This window comes from Aquarana catesbeiana, linkage group LG08 (assembly GCF_042186555.1).
Source record: "Aquarana catesbeiana isolate 2022-GZ linkage group LG08, ASM4218655v1, whole genome shotgun sequence".
NCBI lineage: Eukaryota > Metazoa > Chordata > Amphibia > Anura > Ranidae > Aquarana > Aquarana catesbeiana.
The window spans coordinates 31830351-31857117 of record NC_133331.1 but is presented as its reverse complement, the minus strand read 5'-3'; positions in this window follow the sequence as shown (position 1 = coordinate 31857117).

Genomic DNA, 26767 nt, shown 5'->3' with positions numbered 1-26767 from the left:
TTCGGGGGTCAGTCTTTTCACTGGTGACATAACTGTACCGCTACCATGTTTTTATTTGTAAATGATGATTTGTTTGTTGGCATCAATAAATCCTTTGTTATATTTTTAGATCTCTGTTATATTATTTCAAATGTATTGTTTTTACTGTACCGTGATAGTCCAATTGCCCCCCCTTTCCCGTGGCAACCTAGCTGGGGACTAGGTTACCAATCTTTCTACTCAATTATCTCTGGATGATGGTACAAGTCCCTATCAGTTCCTTTTTTGATTACCCACCTTAGAGGCCTGCCTACTTTCTATATTTCTTAATTGGCTTGGTTGTCCTGTTGAATTAGAATGTACACTGTCTAGCTTATCCTCAACTCTCTACTATATGTCTATTAGACCTGATAGTTGTTTGGCTATGTTGCTTTTATATTTTCATTATGAAGTTATTGGTGCCCAACTCTGACCTTATGTTTTATGGACCACTTAATGGATTTCCCTGTATCCCCAGATGTTTTACTCTTTTTGTCTACAATTTCTCAGTGTATTATGTGCTTCACTGTTATGTGACTTGTGAATGTTACTTTTTAATGGATGAATAAAACATTTCTGGTAAAAAAAAAAAAAAATACATTAGGAACAAGACGTCATTTTTGTGAATTATTTTCTTTTTCATAATAGCTGACCATTTAACCCTTGCAGTCCAGGAAGCATCAGTTTGGCTTTAACTGCTTGACGACAAGCCGCTGTCATTATACTGCGGCGGGTTGGCACGGCTGCGCAAAGCGCCATAGGTGTACGTCGGCCACGTCAAGAGTGGTAGGGGGCGCACGCGCGCCACAGCGCGACGCCCGGGCCCATGTGCGTGGCCTGTGGCCGCGATGTCCACCGGCCACCTGCGATCGCTCCACAGAGAGCAAGAACGGGGATCTGTCAATGTAAACAAGCAGATCCCCGTTCTGAAAGGAGTAAAGAGAGATCTGCTGTCCCTAGTGATCAGGAACAGCGATCTCTCTCCTCCTCCAGTCAGTACCCCAACAGTTAGAAACACCTCCCTAGGGAACACTTAACCACTTGATCGCCCCCTACTGTTAACCTCTTCCCTGCCAGTGACATTTATACAGTAATCAGTGACTATTTTTAGCACTGATCGCTGTATAAATGTCACTGGTCCCAAAAAAGTGTCAAAAGTGTCTGATCTGTCTGCCGCAATGTCTCAGTCCTGCTAAATCAGGTCGCCACGATTACTAGTAATAAAAAAAAATTATAATAAAAATGCCATAAATCTATCCACTATAGTGTAGACCAGTAGTGTATTTAGGTTTTGTGCTGCCCTAAGCCTGACTAAACTCGTGCAACCCCTAATTTAAATATGACCCACCCCTTTCTGTCAAGGCCACACCCACCCTGAAATTTTCGAGTGGGGACATTAGTTCTGAGGTGTGTGGGGGGGGGGTTGGACAATGGATTCCCTTAATTTGCATAGATATCCTCTCACTTCCTGTTTGGCTATGGGGCAGGAAGTGAAGGGAAATCTCTGCAATGGGACAGGGATGGTAAAAAATAAACTGATAGGGGCTATAACCCTCCCTTACTCTATCCAAAATGAAAAAAAAGTGTTGCCCATAGTTCTATTTTAAGCAAAAATTTCTGATAATTTTATGGAGAGGACTAAGAAGATATAACCATGCCAATGGTGCAGCATAAAACATATAGCACAGTGAGGAAGGTGTGTGGTCCAGGATGATAGGACAGTCAAAATTAGAAGTGCCCCCCCCCCACAGTTGCGGAATGCCAGCCGCCCACATACCGGAAACAGTGCGGCCGGTTTATGGGGACGCTAGACTAATTTGCCTCTCAGCCCAGTCAGCCCCATAAGACTGGCGCTACACTAACAGTGTAGCACAAGCCGGTGGGGACTCTTTCCGTGCTGCCCCCCTGCAAAGTGCTGCCCTAGGCCTGGGCCTTGTTGGCCTAGGTCAGGACACAGCGTTGGTGTAGACGCTATAGCTTTTGCGCAAACCAATCAACATACGCTTATTACGATTTTCTTACCAAAAATATGTAGAAGAATACATAGTTAGTTACATAGTTACATAGTAGGTGAGGTTGAAAAAAGACACACGTCCATCAAGTCCAACCTATGTGTGTGATTATGTGTCAGTATTACATTGTATATCCCTGTATGTTGCGGTCATTCAGGTGATTATCTAATAGTTTCTTGAAGCTATCAATGCTCCCCGCTGAGACCACCGCCTGTGGAAGGGAATTCCACATCCTTGCCGCTCTTACAGTAAAGAACCCTCTACGTAGTTTAAGGTTAAACCTCTTTTCTTCTAATTGTAATGAGTGGCCCCGAGTCTTATTAAACTCTCTTCTGCGAAAAAGTTTTATCCCTATTGTGGGGTCACCAGTACAGTATTTGTAAATTGAAATCATATCCCCTCTCAAGCGTCTCTTCTCCAGAGAGAATAAGTTCAGTGCTCGCCTTTCCTCATAACTAAGATCCTCCAGACCCTTTATTAGCTTTGTTGCCCTTCTTTGTACTCGCTCCATTTCCAGTACATCCTTCCTGAGGACTGGTGCCCAGAACTGGACAGCATACTCCAGGTGCGGCTGGACCAGAGTCTTGTAGAGCGGGAGAATTATCGTTTTATCTCTTGCGTTGATCCCCCTTTTAATGCCAATATTCTGTTTGCCTTATTAGCAGCAGCTTGGCATTGCATGCCATTGCTGAGCCTATCATCTACTAGGACCCCCAGGTCCTTCTCCATCCTAGATTCCCCCAGAGGTTCTCCCCCCAGTGTATAGATTGCATTCATATTTTTGCCACCCAAATGCATTATTTTACATTTTTCTACATTGAACCTCATTTGCCATGTAGTCGCCCACCCCATTAATTTGTTCAGATCTTTTTGCAAGGTTTCCACATCCTGCGGAGAAGTTATTGCCCTGCTTAGCTTAGTATCGTGTGAAAATACAGAGATTGAACTGTTAATCCCATCCTCCAGGTCGTTTATGAACAAATTAAATAGGATTGGTCCCAGCACAGAACCCTGGGGAACCCCACTACCCACCCCTGACCATTCTGAGTACTCCCCATTTATCACCACCCTCTGAACACGCCCTTGGCATCCCTGGCCTAAACTGATGAAGAAATTTGTTTTGTTTTTTTTGGATATTTATTATAGGAAAAAGTAAAAAACATTGTTTTTTTTTCAAAATTGATGCTCTTTTTTGTTTATAGGGCAAAAAATAAAAACCGCAGAGGCGATCAAATACCACCAAAAGAAAGCTCTATTTGTGGGGAAAAAAGGATATCAATTTTTTTGTTCTACAGCATTGCATGTCTGTGCAATTGTCAGTTAAATACCACCAAAAAAGCATTGTGTGAAAAAAATGATAAAAATGTAATTTGGGTACAGTGTTACATGACCGCGCAATTCTCATTCAAAGTGTGACAACGCTGAAAGCTGAAAATTGGCCTCGGAAAGAAGAATGCCCAGTATTGAAGTGGTTAAAAAAAATTGGGGGATATTTATTATGGCAAAAAGTAAAAAATATTTTTTTTTTCAAGATTGCCGCTCTTTTTCTGTTTTTAGCGCAAAAAATAAAAACCGCAGAGGTGATCAAATACCACCAAAAGAAAGCTCTATTTGTGGGGAAAAAGGGACGCAAATTTTGTTTGGGTACAGCGTCGCACGACCGCGCAATTGTCAGTTAAAGCGACGCAGTGCCAAAATGTAAAAAGTGCTCTGGTCAGGAAGGGGGTAAAATCTTCCGGGGCTGAAGTGGTCAAAGCGACGCCGTATCGCAAAAAAATGGCCTGGTCATTAAGGGGGCAAATCCTTTCGTCCTTAAGTGGTTAATTGGGAAAAATGTTTAAAGCCAGAATTAATTACCCTTTACATTTCATTGTTTGTGTAAATGGTCAAAGCATATTTTTTTACTTAAAAAAAATTAAAAAATCCGGTTTAAAGTAGCATTGTGTTCAGAGTTCTATGTCCAGAATCCTCTTTATGTTCAAACAGAGCATGTCTGTAGCCCGATGACTGATTTATCCTGCCACTGATATAACTCTAAGTGATAAATCCTGCAGAGCAGCTGGACATAAGTTTTACTACCATGAAATAATGGCCGTGACAGTTCCCAGTGTGTGTGCTAAGAAATATAGGCTCCTCTGCTGTTTCATTCTATAGGTGGAAGGCAGCAATCTCTCTTCCCAGTCTGGTTTAGAAGGACCATAAATATCAGCATCTGTTTACGGGCATTATAATATAACCAGAGGTCAGGTGTATCTATGAACATGGTGTAAGGGAACAGGCAGGTTTAAATTTCAAGCATCATCATTAAAGGGCGACTCCACTTTCGTGGGAAAAAAAATAGCAAATAAAAAAAAAAAATAATAATAACATAGCGTGTACAATTGCCACACAAGTCATATTGTAATTGAATGTTATTAAAAAAATTACCTTTCCTTTTCAATCTTCAGCTCTGTAATTTTCTGTAAAAATGCAATGCAATATGGCTACCTGGAGGGGTTCTGTACACAGAATATGTACAGATTGCCCCCCAGAAAAATCATTTCTTGCTTGTGTGATTGGCTCACTGATTTTCCTCAGAAGTCTGCACTAAGATACAAGTCAGATTTCAGGCATCCCCTGCAACAAAAATTTCATTTTTGGTGAGATACTCCTAATAAGAAATCACGTCTAAAGGGATGCACGCTCAGCATCTTTCCTCATTAGAGCCCTGCAGGTGCAGCAGCTGATTGATAATTATGAAACCCCTCCCATTAGATTCACTTACCACATGGACACAGACAAACACACAGAGTTCTCTTCAGAATACCAAAAGGTAGGAATCTGCAGCAAGGTTTGTTAAAATCCTTGCAATGTACATAGATTACTCAGAGGGGAATGTTTTTTTCTCAAACAAAAGTGGAGTTAAACTTTAAAGTGGTTGTATACCCTGTACTACCACGTTTACCTACAGGTAAGCCTATAATAAGACTTACCTGTAGGTACCGTGAACATCACTGTTTAGGAGATATTCACTGTATCAGCATGTGCCAACGTCATTGGATCTAGCGCACTGAAGAAACTGCACATTGGTGCCGTTTCTTCAGGAGCTGTGCTATGACCGGCGGCTCCCGCGCGTGTGCGGGAGTGAGGTCATCGCGGCTTCGGCCAATCACAGCGCTGGAGCCCGCGAACCTGGAAATAACGCCGGTCACATCGGTGTACGGGGACTGCTGCAACAGCTTCGATCTAAGGTGAGTATTTCATAATGAGCTAGTATGCGATGCCTTTGTCTTGCAGGTTGTTTTTTGGGGTTTTTTTTTTTTTTTTTTTTGAGTCTTTAAAACCACTTTAAAGAAGGAGTCCAGGTGTAGATATTTCTACATAAAAGTAAGATACAAGGAACACTCATGCACTGCCCCTGATTATGTCAGACAATACCTAGACTGACCAATCCAGAGCTGCTACATACACCCTAATGTGTTCCCACATCAAATAGAAATATAAAATTAAATAAGCGTTGCACTACTGCTATTTACCATGCAAACTACAAAGTGATCATATAAAAACCACCTCACTAAAAATCATAACTAGTCCCTCTAACAAACCCATGGTACATCACTGAAGTGAGCATACATCATAAATATCATAATATATATCATATATAAATATATATCATATAAATAAATATGACTAAAGTATTTGTACGTGAATAAGTCTTTATTAACAATCCACCAATGCAAGATTGACAAAAAGCAAAATAATAACAGCATTTATAAAAGTGGACTAATCCTTATGAGGAAGCAAATATCATTGATATAAATAACATGAATAATAAATAGACAGTAAAAAGTGCTAAAAAACAAAGTCCCATTGGTGCTTAACAATTAAAGTGGGGTTCCACCCAAAAAAACAAAAATACCTGAAAAATTCTAAAAAAAAAAAAACAAAAAACATTTCTATATTTTTTTTTTTTTACTTACCTCTAAATGCCTGTTGCTAGGTGGTCCCTCGTAGTCTGCCTCTTCCTTTGCCTGGGCTGGTGACATCACTTCCCCCTCGGCACAGGAAGGGCTCGGCTCTGCTCCCTCCCTCCTGTCAATCATCTGGGACCCATTACAGGTCCCAGGTGATTGAGCGGCCAATCACGGCGCGCGGCGCCGCTCGCGCATGCGCAGTGGGTGCCAGGCTGTGAAGCCACAGCCCGGCGCCCACAGTTGAAATGCCGGCGCCGACGAGCGGAGGGAGGGGACGAGCGGGGCTTCGATCCCCCGCATCGCTGGACCCAGGGACAGGTAAGTGTCCAATTAAAAGTCAGCAGCTGCAGTATTTGTAGCTGCTGACTTTTAATTTTTTTTTTTTTTTTAATGGACCCCCTGGGTGGAACTCCTCTTTAATTCAGCATAAGGGTTCATTTACTAAAGTTAGAGAGTGCAAAATCTGGTGTAGCTCCGCAATCAGCTTCCAGGTTATATTGCCAAAGCGTAAAGGGGCTGTAAACCCTCAGGGTTTGTCACCTTAATACATTCTATGCATTAGGGTGAAAAACCTCCTGTGATGCAGCTGCCCCCCAGAGCCCCCTTTTACTTACCTGAACCCGGTCTTTCCAGCGACGGGGACGAGCACACCAGCTCCAGCCGGTGTCCTGATTGGATAGATTTATAGCAGCACAGCCATTGGCTCCCGCTGCTTTCAATCAAATCCAATGACGCGGTAGCCAGGGGGCGGGGCCAAGTCCTGCTGTCTGTGTCAATAGACACAGCAGCAGGACACAAGTGCGCGCCCGCACGGGCGTCCTGAGGGAGAGCGGCTCCCCAACAGGGCACTCGAGAAGAGGAGGAGCCAGGAGCGCCGCTGAGGGACCCCAGAAGAGGAGGAGCGGGGCCACTCTGTGCAAAACCAACTGCACAGAGGAGGTAAGTATGTTTGTTTTTTTTTTTGTTTTTAAAAAAAACAAATCTATAGATATCCTTTAATTGAACAAGCTGAAGTTTTAAGCTGATTGGCTACCATGCACCAGATTCTGAGTGCTCCAGTTTTAGTAAATCTCTCCCACAGTATCTTGCCCGTGTACAATAACACTTAAACAGGACAATGCTCCACCACCAAACATACAGTAATACACACTCACCTCCCAAATAGACCTATTCGAAATATAGGTCCTACAGTATGCGCTTGAAACTCATCAGTATGATCTCTCTTCCATGGAAGTATACTCCTGGTCCCATAAAATATGCGTGCTGGTCCCTTTATCTATGTCCAGAGTGTCCTCAGAAGAGGAAAGAGAAATTCGCCAATAGTGTATTCTTTGTATTAAAATGTTAAATAAATCCAAGAGAAACACTCACAATGGGTAAATGAGTCACAGTCTTCTCAATAAGTATGTAAAACAAGCGGTTCACCACTAACTTCCGAATTCAATCTCGGACTGGAAGTGACGTCACCCAGCTCCGCCTGACGTGTTGCGTCACTTCTTGCGTGACTTCTTCAGGGAAAGGATTTCTTTTCCTCTCACATCTGGTTTAGGTGTCCAGTTACTAAGCGAGGGGAAATCTACCTAACAGGGATACAGCAATACAAACCAGACAGAAGACCTTTGCCTCTCCATTTAAAATGTAAAGTGTTTTTGTGACTTATGATGATTCTTAAAGCTGACCTTTTTTTTTTTTTTTTTTTTAAATCAAATAGAACTTTATTGAAAGAACAATGAATGAGAAGCAGTACAGCACACAAGATCTTGTACACATTAGGCATAAATCTTCAACCTTTGGCATGTAGCACTAAATCACATAAACTCAGTACATCCGCATACGACTCTGATCAAACAATAAAACAAACAAACAGTATACTTCTATGAAGAATGGAGATCTTGGGCAAAATACTCATTCCAATAACTATCATATCCCTTTTACAATAGTGGACGGTCCATAATTAGATCAACTGAAGCTAGACCAGGAACAGCCAGGGCGCCCAAATTTTGTTGAATTTTTTTCACATTAGCCCTGTGCTGATAAATGTACTTTTGCAGCCTGATCGTATCGCCCGTTTGATTCAACCACTCCTTCACTAAAGCTGACCTTTACTCCTTTTTTTCCTTGAAGAATATCGCTCCTTCCTTCCTCCACTCCTTTCATAAATTCGCAGATAATTCTTTATAAAAACTTTTTTATATGGAGTGAAGCCCATGTTTTTACATGAATGACACCCCCAGCTGCTCAAAGCCACCTGGGACAGTCATGTCATGCATCTCAGGAGGCTTCGGGTCAATTTAGAATCTTGCATCATTGGCACCAAATGGTGTTTCCCTGTAGTTACGTTTGCTGCACTATTCTCCTCTTGAGCTTGGTTGAGGTCTTTATATCCCAACCTTTTCAAGTATGCATGTTGTGAATACTCTGGCCTTCTGTTATTCTTTGATCCTAAATCTCAGCATTGCCCAGATTGCATTGTCTTTTCTCCTTCTGATCCTTTGCTTTTCCCATCCCAGGTCCTGCCTTAGTTCTCCTTGTACCTGCACTCTGTATATGGTTGAGTTATTAACCTTGTAGATATCTTGTATCTAGCCTTTCCGAGTTTGATTGTTCATTATTGTTTGCCTTTATTTCTGCTATCAGTGTGGTGTTATTTGTTAGCTTGTTTACTTTGCAGTGTAATCACTTATTATATATCCACTGATGCATAATAAACTCCCTTACGCACTGGAATTCCTGTGCCGGTAGTTTCAAATTAGGCCACACATTTGCTGAACAAAATTCCTACCTAGAAATTCATAGTAGTAAAACTCAATGAACACATCAGAAATACATCATGTGACATCTAAGGTGAATTAGGCTGGCCTAGGCTGACCACGGCGTGGATAGACAAATCTCCCACAGGTGAACAGGAAGACCACAATAAACAATGTTTAGGACCCCACTGCCGCCACACATTTACAGCGCTGATTTTAAAGATTTACATGTGAGTGTATCTCTCATTTTTAATAAATTAGATACCTGTTTTATGGATTTACACTATGTGGCCTTTCCTTTTTCCTCTCCACCTATTACTATTGCCATCTGCTTCCTAACATCATCCTGAGGGACACACCAGTCCACGGTTCATTCCAGGACCCCCATCTTTACAACCCCTCTGGATCACTTATAGCCACCCACCACCCAAGCCTGCTTTGACCCAACTGGGCGTATGTCTCTTTGGGTCCATTAGATCCGGTAAGCCTTCTTATTGTCGGTGGTGGTGTGCTTTTTTTGTCTTCACTTCAGATGTCACGCACTTATTGATTTGTTCCTCATATGAAGTCACGTAATTTCTATGGACTATCAGTTATTATGAGTCTTATAAACATGGAGGACTTTCTTCTAAGTTTCACCTAGATGTTTTCACCATCTCTTGGACTATATTGTTTCTATGTTGGACATTTAAGATTGTTTTAGCGCTACACGTATTTTGTTAGGATGCATTTTTAGCTCACACAATGGATTTACATATGGTGTGCAGACACTGCTTTGTCTTCATATTAAGACTAGGTTGCCTCCTAGATGATTCACCTCTGGATCTTACGATATTGTCCTTGCAGATTTGCATATGAAGATATACACTCACCAGGCACTTTATTAGGTACACCTGTTTAATTGCTTGGTAACACAAAAATGCTAATCAGCCAATCACACGGCAGCAACTCAATCCGTTTAGGCATGTAGACATGGTGAAGACAACTTGCTGAAGTTCATCATCAGAAGCATCAGAATGGAGAAGAAAGGGGGTTTAAGTGACTTTGAACGTGGCATGGTTGTTGGTGCCAGACGGGCTGGTCTGAGTATTTCAAAAACTGACGATCTACTGGAATTTTTACACGCACAACCATCTCTCGGGTTTACAAAGAATGATCCCAAAAATAGAAACTATTCAGTGAGCGGCAGTTGTGTGGACAAAAATGTCTCATTGATGTCAGAGTTCAGAGGAGAATGAGCAGACTGGTTCAAAATGATAGAAAGGCAACAGTAACTCAAATAACGGCTCATTACAACCAAGGTATGCAGAATACCATTTCGGAATGCACAACACATCGAACCTTGAAGCAGATGGGCTACAGCAGCAGAAGACCACACTAGGTGCCACTCCTGTTAGCTAAGAACAAGAAACTAAGGCTACAATTCGCACAGGCTCACCAAAATTGGGCAAAGGAACATTGAAAAAACATTGCCTGCTCTGATGAGTCTCGATTTCAGCTGCGACACGCAGATGGTGGGGTCAGAATTTGGTGTAAGTAACATGAAAGCATGGATTCATCATGCCTTGTATCAATGGTTCAGGCTGGTGGTGTAATTTGGGGGATATTTTCTTTGCACACTTTGGGAACCTTAGTACCAATTTAGCATTGTTTAAATTCCACGGCCTACCTGAGTATTGTTGATGACCATGTCCATCCCTTTATGACTACAGTGTGCCCATCTTCTGATGGCTCCTTCCAGCAGGATAATGCACCATGTCACAAATCTCCAATCATCTCACCAGTGGACAATGAGGTCACTGTACTCCAATGGCCTCCACACTCACCAGATCTCAATCCAATAGAACACCTTTGAAATGTGGTGAAACTGCAGCAACTGGGTTATGCTATCATGTCAATATGGACCAAAATCTCTGAGGAATGTTTCCAACACCTTTGTTAAATTTATGCCATGAACAATTGAGGCAGTTCTGAAGGCAAAAGGGGGTCCAACCCCTCCGGGTACTCCGGTTTCCTTCCACACTCCAAAGACATGCTGGTAGGTTAATTGGCTTCTGTCTAAAAAAAGTTAAAAAAATTGGCCCTAGTATATGAATGTGAGTTGGGGACCTTGTGGGCTCCTCGAGGGTAGGGACCAATGTGAGTATGTGATGTATGTGTGGAGCGTTGCGTAAATATGGGTACCTTAAATATAATAATAGATGAGCATCTTAATGAGACACAATGTACAGGAATAGGGACAATTGTAGACACGCACCCACACTCACTCAGGTTGAACTGGATGGACTGGTGTCTTTATTCAACCTTACTAACTATGTAACTATGTAACTATGTAACTATAGTAATGGCAGAAACAGGCCGTTGCTTTCAATTCATGTTTGCTGGTTTCAGCCAAGTCTTATGTGGCCTTTCCAAAATCTTGGCTGGTCCATGGAGGTGTAGGCATAGTTCAGTGTGCCTATAAATGAGCAAGAAGTATAAGAACATTTTAGACTGTGTGTTTCCATTAGAATTAATCATAAACTAAACACTGAGCTTAGATACTAGGCTTCACTTAATGGAAATATAATGACTGCTGCTTCAATGTCTTTTTCTTGCCATCCTTCACGGTAAGGCCATTATGCGTTCCTTTCTGTTTTATTAAGCTAAATGGAAATTCTATTAATAGTACATAGCAGCATTTTGGCTGAAAATGTTGTTACTTTCCATAAACAAGAGATAAAATAATAAGCAGCATGAATGCTTCCACTAAAATGCTATTTTGAACTTGGTTGTGAATATCACACACATTAGGTCCTGACACTATATAGAAAAAAAGGCACTGACAATGTCAAGATGTGATTTTTACTTTACTATTACCTACATTTTAATTTTTATTATGTTTGTCGGAGGAATAACTAAAAACCATAGGATCCTGGTACAAATTCTTAAAATAGGTCTTCTCATATATCAAACAATAGCCTTCAACAGTACAGTTCTGCCATTTGATATAATAGGCTTTTTATTTGCAATAAGCCTACGATTTGCCCAGTAAGCAGAAAACAGAACAGAAAATGGTATTTAAATGACAGCACAATACTACATTTGTCATGGTCAGGGGTCAGGTTCGGAGGCCAGTAGTTATGGCAGTAGAGAGGCTGCCACAAACTGGGAGGATAACTAAACAAGCAGGTCACCATGGCAGATGACTCAGTTGAGGTGCGTGGTCTAGTACTAACTGGTCTTCACCAGAGCTCATGATGGTGGAGATGGGTTTTGCTGACAGTTAGTGCCAGGTCGCAGTCCTGAGGATCACCCCAACAGGAGATGATGAGCAAGCCGAGGTCTACTAGTAGATATAGAAGGCAGGGATAAAGTAGAAGCGTAGTCAGCAAACAAGCCAACAGTTGGTAACAAGTGGTTTCAGAGAGGGAGCAAGTGAAAACACGGTTGAGGAACAAGCCAAAGGTCGGTAATAAGTGGTAGTGGAGATTAGGACAGCTGCAGGTATGCAAAAACAAAAACAAGATATGGGCTGTAGAGAGCACAATAATCTGGCAAACAGGGAGTGCAGAGACATGGCATAAATCAGGAAGTTTATGGGAGAAGCGAAGAGTTCAAGGTTCACCAGAAACAAGAGACAAGGCAAGAAAGTCCAAAGGATCAGATAGGGAGCTGTCCAGCATCTCAAGTGACCCGGCAAGAAGAGCCACTGCTGGACACAGCAGAGGTTGTGGGTTCAGATCCCCGTCCTGAGAACTTTATTGCATAAGTCGAATGCCGCGTACACACGAGCGGATTTTCCGTCAGAAAGATCCTGGATGGTTTTTCCGATGGAATTCCGCTCAAGCTTGCCTTGTATACACACGGTCACACAAAAGTTCGCTGAACTTTCAACCGTCAAGAACGCGGTGACGTACAACACTACGACCAGCCGAGAAAATTAAGTTCAATGCTTCAGAGAATGCGTCGAATTGTTTCCGAGCATGCGTAGGAATTTTGCACTTCGGAATTGCTGCAGACGATCGGAAATTTCCGATCTGAACTTTTTCTGACCGAAAAATTGAGAACCTGCTCTCAATCTTTTGCTGGCTGGAATTCGGCCAGCAAAAGTCCGATGGAGCATACACACGGTCGCATTTTCCGACCAAAAGCTCTCATCGGTCTTTTGCTGGCCGAATTTCCGATCGTGTGTACGCGGCAGAACATGTTCTCAGACTTATGCAAGTTTTGTGGTTTTCCTCATAGAAATACTAATTATTTTACGCACTGATTGATATAGGTTCTCTAACTGAACTTCCCTGTGGTCTTGAGAGCACATCTACAAAACATGCATTGTTTGTGGGGCCTGTGGACTGGTTCGAGAACCTTTGCTTGACTCTATACAGAATGACATCTGAGTATACCAATGCTAAAGAATTTAAGCAGCATTTGTGTGAGCGCCCGATAATCGTATACAGAGGCAGCCTCTGGCTCTAATCAGGTGCTTAAAAAAAAAAAAACCCTGGCCGCTGTAAATCATGCGCCCTGAAAGGGGCCGGACACATGAAAAGGGGGTGGCCACGGCGGCCATGGATAGAAACTCTTGCTAAGCAGGCATCTATCCATTGCATATACAGGGTGGCCTGGACAGAGGGGGCGGCCCCCGGGAGCCCCTAATGGACGGGCTGCCCCTGATCTTATAGGTCCTAGAGCAGTAGTACTGTCTGTACCCCCTGTAGTTATAAATTACCTTGTAGCTCTTACTTGCTTTTTCCATTCTGTTGGTTTAAAGCAAACAAACCGTGGGTAACTTAAACTAATGAAAAAAAAAATCGATATGAGTACCTTCAAGGAAAACCCTACGTCAAAATGATTAGTACAGCCTTTCTCAACCTTTTCAGCACTAAGAAACTCTTGAAATAATTTTGTGGCCTCAGGGATCCCCTGCTAATGATTATTTCAACTAACGCTCACAGAACATTAGCATTATGGTCAGTGGGAGGAATGCTCCTTACATTTGCAGTAAGTGGGAAGAATTCCCCTTGCAGAAAGCTAAAGAGATTTATGCCAGTAATTACTTATCTGAGAGGTGGTTGTTCATTGGTCAAGGAACCCCTAGCAACCCCTGGAGGAACCCTGGTTGAGAAAGGCTGGATTAGTAGACCACGTGGATCCAAAGATATGGCCAGTTATATACAAATCTTAACACTTTCTGCTAAAGTAAAATTTGACCTTGAATCCATACGTTCTATGTTTTTCTAGTGGTGTATCTACAGTAGTGGTTCTCAACTCCTGTCCTCAGGACCCACTAACAGGCCAGGTTTTACGTATTACCTTGGGGGAGATGCAGACTAGAATACTGCAATCACCGAGCAGCAAATGATCTCACCTGTCATGTATTTCAGTTATCTTGCAAACCTGGCCTGTTAGTGGGTCCTGAGGACTGGAGTTGAAAACCACTGATCTATATAGTGTTATAGATATTTAATAAAGGGTTAACAATAGGTAATGGAGTGAAGGAGTTTTAACAATAAATGGAGCAGTGTGTAGTGTCGTCCTCACATCTCCTGAGGATGCCACAGAAGGGGAAACCCAGGTTGGGATATTTGGAAACTTTTAAACACTTGTATTATGGTTACCCTAATTGCAAAAAAAATATTATAGTCTAGTTGTAGCTCTGGTCTACACTATTGTTTGCTTCTACTACATTGCAGTGCGATGAGTATGTGTGCTTTGAACACTCTGTATTTTGTTGTATTTTTGAGATTTTACCTCCTTACCGTGCTCTGAAATTCTTGATGATCACAGTTCACAATATTTGGATAATATAGTTGTCCTCACTGACCAACAGTAAAACTTGGCAGGTAGGTGAGGGCAGTGCCAGGCTTGACCTTTCCTGGAAAAGCCAACATTTGCATACATTTAGCTATCAATATTTCTAGATCTACTAGTTGCATACATATTCATAGTTTTAGGGCTCTTTCTCACGGGGCGGATCAGCGATGATCCGCCCCGTGAACATCCGCTGGCTCAGCGGGGATCGCTCCGCCGATCCCCGCTGAGCAGGAAGATGACAGGTGCATCGCTGCACGTTGTGCAGCGACGGACCTGTCAGAGGGCCGCTCTCCCCTATGGGGGGATCGGATGACGACGGTCCGTAGTGTCCGTCGTCACCCGATCCGATCCGAAAACGGATGGAAAAGTAGGTTTTTCCTCCGTTACACTTTTCGGATCGGAGCGGGGTCGGATGTCAGCGGACATGTCACCGCTGACATCCGACGCTCCATAGGGATGAATGTATGTCCGTTTTTCATCCGAAAACGGAAGGATGAAAAACGGACATACGGATCGTCCGTGTGAAAGAGGCCTAAACTGAAGGTAACCTTTTCTTATGTTTTTGCATTAGATCATATGTTCAATCTGTATCTCCCAGGTTTGTGACATACCTACTTAAAGTGGAAGTAAACTTTCATCGATTATTTGTATCCATAGGTAAGCCTATAACAAGGCTTACCTGTAGGTACTGTAAATATCTCCTAAATGTGCGCCGTTTAGGAGATATTTACTGTATATGCAGCCGATGACATCATCGGCACATGCGCTCTGAAGGAACGGCTATTTATGCCCTGTGCCATGACCCGCAGCTCCTGTGTGCATGCGCGGGAGTGACGTCATGCAGCTCTGGCCAGTCACACAGCTGGAGTCCATGGTCCACCGACCCGGAAAGAAGACGGGTGAAGATGAATGTGGCCTCCAGCAGTGACAACGAGGGCTTCATTTTCAGGTAAGTTTCACATTATGCCTTTATTTTGCAGGTCAGAAAAAAATAAAAAACATTGGTTTCCTTCTCTTTTAACCACTTGCCGACCGCTGCACGCCGATATACGTCGGCACAATGGCAGCGGTGGGCAAATGGGTGTACCTTTACGTCCTCTTTAATTGGCGGGGCTAGTGAGCGCGCGCGGTGCGTACAGCGTGACCACGCCCACAGGTCCCGCAGACTCGATGTCCGCCGGTGTCCTGCAATCGTGTCACGGAGCCGCAGAACGGGGAGATCCCTAGGTAAACAAGGCACTTCCCCGTTCTGCCTAGTGACATGACAGAGATTTATTGCTCCCTGTCATCAGGAGCAGTGATCGCTGTCATGTCAGTGGTAGCCCATCCCCCCCACAGTTAGAATCACTCCCTAGGACACACTTAACCCCTTGATAGCCCTCTAGTGTTTAATCCCTTCCCTGCCAGTGTCATTTACACAGTAATCAGTGCATTTTTATAGCACTGATCGCTGAATAATTGACAATGGTCCCAAAGTAGTGTCAAAAGTGTCCGATGTGTCCGCCATAATGTTACAGTCATGATAAAAATTGCAGATCGCCGCCTTTACTAATAAAAAAAAATGAATAATAAAAATGCCATAAAACTATCCCCTATTTTGTAGACGCTATAACATTTGCGCAAATCAATCAATATATGCTTATTGCAATTTTTTTTTTTTTTTTACCAAAAATATGTAGAATACATATCGGCCTAAACTGAGGAAAAAATTAATTTTTTTTATATATTTTTTGGGGATATTTATTATAGCAAAAAGTAAAAAATGCTTTATTTTCAAAACTGTCCCTATTTTTTTGTTTATAGCGCAAAAAATAAAAACCGCAGAGGTGATCAAATACCACCAAAAGAAAGCTCTATTTGTGGGAAAAAAGGACTTCAATTTTGTTTTGGTGTAACGTTGCACGGCTGCGCAATTGTCAGTTAAGTCGACGCAGTGCTGAATCGCAAAAAGTGCTCTGGTCAGGAAGGGGGTAAAATCTTCCGGGGCTGAAGCAGTTAAGCTCCATAGAAATATTTTCCATGTTTACAAAGCTGTGACATAATCTCCCAGATACATATGGGTCTCGCAGTTACAAAAGTCAGGTCTTTGTGTGGAGAATTCCAGTTTGTACTATGCTGTTTTAAAGTGTCACTAAACCCACATCATAAAAAACTATCAATAAATGGTTGTTCATATTCACTCAGTCACTATGAGATTCATTTTCTGTATTCTGCAAAAAACCTGGTTGATCCTGCTGTTCTTTGTCTCCACCTTCTATCCATGTCCCCAATGCAGCTAGAGATTTTGCAGAGCAGTGTTGGCAGCTCTGCACATGCTCAGTTTTCAGTGAGTTTCTAAGCTGAGCATTTCCTCCCTATCACTTCTGAGCAGCCCATGTGACTATAGAGTCACACATGTGGGCGTGTACACAGTGGTAAGTGACAGCACACTCCCTCCCTTCTCCTCCATGCTCACTAACAAGCTTAACAAAAGGATGTTACATCTTGATTGATGGAGGCTTCTCCTCCCTGGTATTCTAAGGCACAGGACTCAGGGGCGTGACACAGACTGTGACTGGCAGAAATCCGCCCACACCATGTTATTGCCAAAAAATAATAAAGATTTAATTTCAAATATATATTTGTATGTTGGACGAAACGCGTCTGCCACTGACTGTACTCACTGTGAAGGCTTTACAATAAATATTTTTTATGGTACAGATCTACCAGCTACTTGTTTTTACTGATGACTCCATTGTCTTTCGGTGTATGGGAGGACACCTCAGCTTGGACACCCTGACCGCAACTTCCAATGTAAAATTTAATTTCCACTGTTCTGAGCCATACAACCACTTTTTGTTTGAAATATATTTGTATGACAGTTTAAAACAGTTTATTGATTTTTTTTTTTTAACTCTGTATTCCAAAGGCCGGAGGGCGCGATGACCACCAGGCACCCGCGATCACTCGTGACAGAGCGAGAACCGTGATCTGTTTGTAAACACACAGATCCCAGTTCTGTCAGGGGAGAGGAGAGAGATCATTGTTCCTACCAAGTAGGAACAACAATCTCTTTCCTCCTCTAGTCAACCACATTCCCCCCCACAGTTAGAACACACATAGCAAACCCATTTAACTCCTTGATCGCCCCCTAATGTTAACCCCTTCCCTGCCAGCGACATTTATGCAATAATCAGTGGCTATTTATAGCACTGATCGCTGTATAAATGTCACTGGTCCCAAAAAAGTGTCAAAAGTGTCCGGTCTGTCTGCCGCAATGTCTCTGTCCCGATAAAAATCGCAGATAGCCGCCATTACTAGTAAAAAAAAAAAATAATAATAAAAATGTCATAGATCTATTCCCTATTTTGTAGACGCTATATCTTTTGCACAAACCAATCAATATACGGTTATTGCGATTTTTTTTTTTTTTTTTTTTTTTACCAAAAATATGTAAAAGAATATATATCGGCCTAAACTGATAAGGACATTTATTTATTTTTTTTTGGGGGGGATATATATTATAGCAAAAAGTACAAAATATTGTGTTTTTCTCCAAAATTGTCGCTCTTTTTTTTTTTAGCGCAAAAAATAAAAACTGCAGAGGTGATCAAATACCACCATAAGAAAGCTCTATTTGTGGTGAAAAAAAGGAGATACATTTTGTTTGCGTACAGCGTCGCACGACCGCGCAATTGTCTGTTAAAGCGACGCAAAGCCGAATTGCAAAAAAATGGCCTGGTCATTAAGGGGGGAAATCTGCCGGGGCTGAAGTGGTAAATCCTGCAACATAAAAAGTTCTAAAACTATAAATGCCATGATCATTGAAGAACACCTTTGTGTATAATTTATCAAACCTGACAACAATTATGTTTTGTCAATTACAAGCTTTTCTCAGGAGGTAAGAGGAGGCGCGGAGCAGCCTTAATCCATGACCGGTTGGGTCAAGTTACCCAGCCACTATCATTAGCTGCACAATTTGGGGAAAAAAATCCATATAGTTCAACCACAAAGCAAAAAAAAATCTCATTTACACTCCCTTTTGTGAGAACAAATGTTACCAGCAATTACTGGCAAGAAGTCTTCTAACAATGATATAAAATGTAATGATATAAAAAGTCAACAGCCCAATACTAGACAAAACAGGCGAAAGTTATTAATAAAACATAATATTATCATTCCTTGGAGGGCGTGGAAACTTCCTTTTGGACAAAACATGTAGGAAGGATGACATCCCCATGAATCATATCAGTGTCTGGGATGGGTTTAACGCACGTATTGTACACTTAGGTATATATACATATATTCCATATGGAAAGCTATATATGAACATACTGTATATTACCTGCAAGTCCTTTTAATCATAGAGTTTTGTTTTTCTGTATCTCTCACATGGATACAGCAGTAGAATACCAATAACTAAATTTGGGGGTCTGAGTAGCAATAAACGCAAACATTTATTATATCGTTGCTTACCATTAATCACTTAAAGACTGAGCCTCTTTTTGAGATTTGTTGTTTACAAGTTAACCACTTGAGCCCCGGACCATTATGCTGCCTAAGGACCAGAGGACTTTTTCCAATTTGGCACTGCATCGCTTTAACTGCTAATTGCACAGTCATGCAATGCTGTACCCAAATGAAATTTGCGTCCTTTTCTTCCCACAAATAGAGCTTTCTTTTGATGGTATTTGATCACCTCTGCCATTTTTATTTTTTGCGCTATAAACGGAAAAAGACCGAAAATTTTGAAAAAAAATGATATTTTCTACTTTTTGTTATAAAAAAATCCAATAAACTCAATTTTAGTCATACATTTAGGCCAAAATGTATTCGGCCACATGTCTTTGGTAAAAAAAATGACAATAAGCGTATATTTATTGGTTTGCGCAAAAGTTATAGCGTCTACAAACTAGGGTACATTTTCTGGAATTTACACAGCTTTTAGTTTATGACTGCCTATGTCATTTCTTGAGGTGCTAAAATGGCAGGGCAGTACAAAACCCCCCCAAATGACCCCATTTTGGAAAGTAGACACCCCAAGGAAATTGCTGAGAGGCATGTTGAACCCATTGAATATTTTTTTTTTTGTCCCAAGTGATTGAATAATGACAAAAAAAATATATATATATTTACAAAAAGTTGTCACTAAATTATATATTGCTCACACAGGCCATGGGCCTATGTGGAATTGCACCCCAAAATACATTCAGCTGCTTCTCCTGAGTACGGGGATACCACATGTGTGGAACTTTTTGGGAGCCTAGCCGCGTACGGGGCCCTGAAAACCAATCACTGCCTTCAGGATTTCTAAGGGCATAAATTTTTGATTTCACTCCTCACTACCTATCACAGTTTTGAAGGCCATAAAATGCCCAGATGGCACAACCCCCCCCCCCCCAAATGACCCCATTTTGGAAAGTAGACACCCCAAGCTATTTGCTGAGAGGCATGTTGAGTCCATGGAATATTTTATTTTTTGACACAAGTTGCGGGAAAGTGACAATTTTTTTTTTTTTTCACAAAGTTGTCACTAAATGATATATAGCTTAAACATGCCATGGGCATATGTTGAATTACACCCCAAAATACATTCTGCTGCTTCTCCTGAGTACGGGGATACCACATGTTTAGGACTTTTTGGGAGCCTAGCCGCGTACGGGGCCCCGAAAACCAAGCACCGCCTTTAGGATTTCTAAGGGCATACATTTTTGATTTCACTCCTCACTACCTATCACAGTTTTGAAGGCCATAAAATGCCAAGATGGCACAAACCCCCCTAAATGACCCCATTTTGGAAAGTAGACACCCCAAGCTATTCGCTGAGAGGCATGTTGAGTCCATGGAATATTTTATTTTTTGACACAAGTTGCGGGAAAGTGACACATTTTTTTTTTTTTTGCACAAAGTTGTCACTAAATGATATATTTCTCACACAGGCCATGGGCATATGTGGAATTGCACCCCAAAATACATTTAGCTGCTTCTCCTGAGTATGGGGATACCACATGTGTGGGACTTTTTGGGAGCCTAGCTTCATACGGGGCCCCGAAATCCAATCACCGCCTTCAGGATTTCTAAGGGCGTAAATTTTTGATTTCACTCCTCACTACCTATCACAGTTTTGAAGGCCATAAAATGCCAAGATAGCACAAAACCCCCCAAAATGACCCCATTTTGGAAAGTAGACACCCCAAGCTATTTGCTGAGAGGCATGGTGAGTATTTTGCAGCTCTCATTTGTTTTTGAAAATGAAGAAAGACAAGAAAAATGTATTTTTTTTTTCTTTTTTCAATTTTCAAAAGTTTGTGACAAAAAGTGAGGTCTGCAAAATACTCACTATACCTCTCAGCAAATAGCTTGGGGTGTCTATTTTCCAAAATGGGGTCATTTGGGGGTGGGGTTGTGCCATCTGGGCATTCCATGGCCTCCGAAACTGTGATAGGCAGTGAAGAGTGAAATCAAAAATTTATGCCCTTAGAAAGCCTGAAGGCGGTGCTTGGTTTTAGGGGTCCCGTATGCAGCTAGGCTCCCAAAAAGTCTCACACATGTGGTATCCCCATACTCAGTAGAAGCAACAGAATTTATTTTGGGGTGTAATTTCACATATCCCCATGGCATGTTTGAGCAATATATCATTTAGTGACAACTTTGTGCATAAAAAAAAAAAATTGTCTTTTTCCCGCAACTTGTGTCACAATATAAAATATTCCATGGACTTGACATGCCTCTCAGCAAATAGCTTGGGGTGTCTACTTTCCAAAATGACAACATTTAGAAGCTTATGTCACACATCACCCACTCTTCTAACCACTTGAAGACAAAGCCCTTTCTGACACTTTTTGTTTACATGAAAAAATTATTTTTTTTTGCAAGAAAATTACTTTGAACCCCCAAACATTATATATTTTTTTTTAAAAAATGCCCTACAGATTAAAATGGTGGGTGTTTCATTTTTTTTTCACACAGTAATTGCGCAGCGATTTTTCAAACGCATTTTTTGGGGAAAAAACACGCTTTTTTAAATTTTAATGTACTAAAACACACTATATTGCCCAAATGTTTGATGAAATAAAAAAGATGATCTTAGGCCGAGTACATGGATATCAAACATGACATGCTTTAAAATTGCGCACAAACGTGCAGTGGCGACAAACTAAATACATTTTTAAAAGCCTTTAAAAGCCTTTACAGGTTACCACTTTAGATTTACAGAGGAGGTCTACTGCTAAAATTACTGCCCTCGTTCTGTCCTTCGCGGTGATACCTCACATGCATGGTGCAATTGCTGTTTACATTTGACGCCAGACCGACGCTTGCGTTCGCCTTTGCGCGAGAGCAGGGGGGGACAGGGGTGTTTTTTTTTTTGTTTTTTTTTTGTTTTTTTCTTTATTATTTTTTTGATTTTTTATCTTATTTTTAAACTGTTTCTTTCATTTGTATGTTTTTTAATCATTTTTATTATCTCAGGGAATGTAAATATCCCCTATGATAGCAATAGGTAGTGACAGGTACTCTTTTTTTAAAAAATTGGGGTCTATTAGACCCTAGATCTCTCCTCTGCCCTCAAAGCATCTGACCACACCAAGATCGGTGTGATAAAATGCTTTCCCAATTTCCCAATGGCGCTGTTTACATCCAGCGAAATCTAAGTCATGAAATGCTCGTAGCTTCCGGTTTCTTAGGCCATAGAGATGTTTGGAGCCATTCTGGTCTCTGATCAGCTCTATGGTCAGCTGGCTGAATCACCGGCTGCATTTTCACGTTCCCTGTTGGGACAGGAGAGCCAGAGAAAAACATGGGAAGATGGTGGGGGGGGGGGGGCATTCCCTCCCACTGCTTGTAAAAGCAGTCTAGAGGCTAATTAGCCGCTAGGATTGCTTTTACATGAAAGCCGACCGCTGGCTGAAAAGAATGATACCAAGATGATACCTAAACCTGCAGGCATCATTCTGGTATAACCACTCAAATTCCAGCAACATACCAGTACGTTGCTGGTCCTTGTTGGGCATATATTGTAAACTTTTTTTTCATGCAGCCTGTGGGCTGAACGAAAAAAAGATATTGATCGGTGGGTATGCCCACCATTAGAATACCTCCCTTCATCCATCCACTTCTAATGATGGGCATACATGCACCATTTATATATGCCGAAGCATGGGGGCATCCTCCCGCAAAAGGCACGAGCAAATCGCTCCTCCACCCACTGCTGCCCCCACGCTTCGGCATATATGCTGAAGTATGTAACTGTGGTGGTGAAATCACCTCCGACAGCGCTGGAGTCACGGCTTTATATATCGTGGGAGCAAACGCTGTTGCTGTCAAGATAAATAAATCCGCGCTGCAACTGAATGGTGTACCTGCTAAGCAAATGATGGTTAACAATAAAACAAAGTAACATTACAGTATAACAGTAAGACTTACCATACCTGCAAAGCAAATACAAAAAAAAACATATTACAAAATAAAACATTTAACGCAACCTGTGCCTAAAATATATATATGCCAAAGCATGGGGGCATCCTCCCACAAAAGGCAGGAGCAAATCGCTCCTCCACCCACTGCTGCCCCCACGCTTCGGCATATATGCTGAAGTATGTAACTGTGGTGGTGAAATCACCTCCGACAGCGCTGGAGTCACGGCTTTATGTATTGTGGGAGCAAACGCTGTTGCTGTCAAGATAAATAAATCCGCTCTGCAGCTGAATGGCGTACCTGAAAACAATAAAATGGTTACCAACAAAACACAGTAAACAGTAAAGTATAAAAAAATTGCATATCTGAAAAGCAAACATGGTAAAACATAATAACAATAAAACATTGCAGAATAGAATACAGTAAAAAAGAGCAGAACAATAGAGAGAGAATAGAGAGAGAGAGAGAGAACAATAAAACAACAACTATTTTTGTTTTTTTTATTTTATATATATATATATTTTTTTTTTTTTTAGTAACTTTTAACTTTTGTAACTGGTACCAGGTTTGGGTCTCTCAAAATACAATGGCATCTTGGGAGACCCTGTGAAAGTGTGTCCTAGTCTGTGCAGTGCTGTACCCTACGCTAATACTCAACTAGTGAATGGTAGCGTTCAAAACATTCACCCATGCAAAACCAGGATTGCCATGACAGGAGGGACAATAACACCGGGTGTCACGCCTAAATCCGCGCTTGCTGCAGACACGACATCTTTTTTGGGGGGCTTTTTGGGTAGGGGTACTCGGGAGGGCATAAGGAAAATGCCTCTCATGCAGCCGGCTTACTGCATTTGGTTGGGGATGGTGAGGTGGAGCACCGTCTGGATACAGGAGGGCTCTGACGATCTCTTCCTGGAATTTAAGGAAGGATCCAGTCCGTCCTGAAGCTCTGTATAGCACATAAGCATTCAACAAAGGCAATTGAAATAAATAAACAGACACTTTTTTTGTACCAGCATCTGGCCTTGCGGGCAACTAGGTATGGCACCAACAACTGGTCGTTGAGGTCCACCCCTCCCATATTTTGGTTATATTCGTGGACACAGAGGGGTTTCTCCACAACACCAGTCGCCGTAGGAATTTGGACCGTCGTGTCTGCATGAAGGGAGGTGAGAACGAAAACATTCTTCTTATCCCTCCACTTCATAGCGAGCAAGTTATTACACTTCAAGCAGGCTCTCTCCCCCAGCCTAAGATGGGAATCTACAAGCTGCTGGGGAAAGCCCCGGCGATTAGGTCGCATGGTGCCACATGCTCCAATCTGCTGATCAAACAAGTGACTAAAAAGTGGCACGCTCGTATAATAATTGTCCACGTACAAGTGGTACCCCTTTCCAAATAAGGGTGACACCAAGTCCCACACTATCTTGCCAGCGCTTCCTATGTAGTCAGGGCAGTTTGTCGGCTCTACGTGACTATCTTTGCCCTCGTAAACCATAAATCTACATGTATAGCCTGTGGCCCTGTCAGAGAGCTTATACATCTTGACCCCGTATCTGGCACGCTTGCTGGGAAGGTACTGTTTGATAGACAAGCGGCCAGAAAATTTAATCAGGGACTCATCAAAGCAGACAACTTGATGGGGAGTAAACAAGTCTGCAAAACGTTGGTTGAAGTGGTTTACGAGGGGCCGAATTTTGTAGAGCCGATCGTATTCAGGGTCTCCACGAGGACGACAGAGTTCATTGTCATTGAAGTGCATGAACCGCAAAATCTGCTCGTATCGTGCCCTGGCCATGGAGGCAGAGAACAAGGGCGAATGGTAAATTGGGTCAGTGGACCAATATGACCGCAACTTACTCTTTTTATTCAAGCCCATGTTGAGGGAAAGGCCCAGAAAGGTCTTAAATTCAGAGACCATAATTGGTTTCCAATCTCTGGCAAGGGAGGACTGGGGATTAGCGGCGATGTGTTGACCAGCGTACAAATTGCTTTGGTCCACAATAGATCTATAGAGATCTTCGGTGAAAAACAGCGAATAAAAATCCAGTGGCGTAAAATCAACTGTTTCCACCTGAATTCCGGGTTGGTCAGTGAATGGGGGAAGTACGGGTGCTGCAGAAGTGGTGGGTTCCCAATTCGGATTGACGAATGCAGCAGGAAGGGCACTATGGGCACGACGGGCCTGTCTTTGTCTTCTTGGTGGCAGCGGGACACTACTAGTGCTTGCCACCTCGCCAGCTTAAACTGCACTTATGGGACTCGCCACGTCACCACGTGATACTGCAGTGCTGGATTGACTACGACCGGGGTGTACTAGGCCGCTGGTGCTTGCCAGGTCACCAGAAGGAATAGCGGCGCTAGTACTTCTCTGCTCCATACGAGGGACCTGCGGTTCTTGCACTTCAAGGACAGAAGAAGAAGATTGGGGTCTGGTATGCCTGACCCTAGCAGGGACCACAACTCCGTCGTCAGAGCTATCTGTCATGGAGCCGCTGTCCTCTACAGGATCGTATTCTGAGCCTGAACTTGACAGATGAGTGACTTCCTCTTCACTATCTGTCATGCTCAGAAACGTGTAGGCCTCTTCACTAGTGTACCTTCGATTTGCCATTTTGGGCTCTAAATTTAGGGGTACACTAGTGAGACTCACGGGCAAAAAAGCTCCCGACTGTCAGCGACTGTATCAAAACGCTACCAAAAAACTGTTAGCGATCGCAGGGATCAGGCCTGACTCTGCGAACGCTGCAGTTATGTGTGCTTAGTGTTTTGTAAGTGTCAGTGATCGATCGATACTGCACTTGGGTGGGCTGGGCAGGGCTGGGCCGAGGGGCAAAACGCAGGTGCTAGCAGGTATCTGGGCTGATCCCGCTAACACTGTGTTTATGGGAACCCTAAATTGCTGGGGACGCTAGTATAGATCTGATCGGATCAGATATTGATCCGTTCAGATACTATAGCACTAAGGGAGGAGTGTGCTGCGTGCGTGGGTGTTAGCGGTACTGGCGCTAACCTGACGCTGCCTGGGGCGATGCAGACCTTATCTGATCCTAAAAACTTAACATATCACCGCTGGGCAATTAGGGGGTTAAACCTTTATAAGGTAATAAACAGCGGGTGCCCTAAAACTGTAATAAACTATAATAAACAAACTAACTAACAGGCGTCACCCGTAACACTTATACGGTGATCGCTGGTGAAAGGGTTAACTAGGGGGCAATCAGGGGGTTAAAACCTTTAGTAGGTAGTATATGGGGGTCCCTGTCGCTATAAAACACTGACAGCGAACCTATATACTTACCTCCCTAACTAGCGTCACCTGTGTCAATAATACAGCGATCAGAAAAATGATCGCTTAGCGACACTGGCGACGGGGGGTGATCAAGGGGTTAACCTTTATTAGGGGGGGTTAGGGGGGTACCCTAGACCTAAAGGAGGCTAACCTAACTGCCCTAACACTTATAGCTGTCACAAACTGACACCAATGCAAAAAAACAACAAACTGCTATTGGTGTCAGTGTGACAGGGGGGTGATCGGGGGGTGAAAAGTGTGCCTGGCGTGTTCTACTGTTAGTGTAGTGTTGGTGCAACTTACTTGGACGTCTTCTCTCCTCGGCGCCGGATCGAAAAGACCGGCTTGAGGAGGGATGATATCACTTCCTCTCCCTCTGTTTACATTACAGAGGGAAAGGAAGCTTTTCATTCGCCGGGAGCGATCGGGAGGGGGTGGCCACGAATGGATGGCCTCCCCCTCACCTCTCATCGCCCGGAAAGAAATGGCGACCGCCTATATATATATATATACATATATATATATTTACGTGATTCTGCCTGTCCGTGCCAC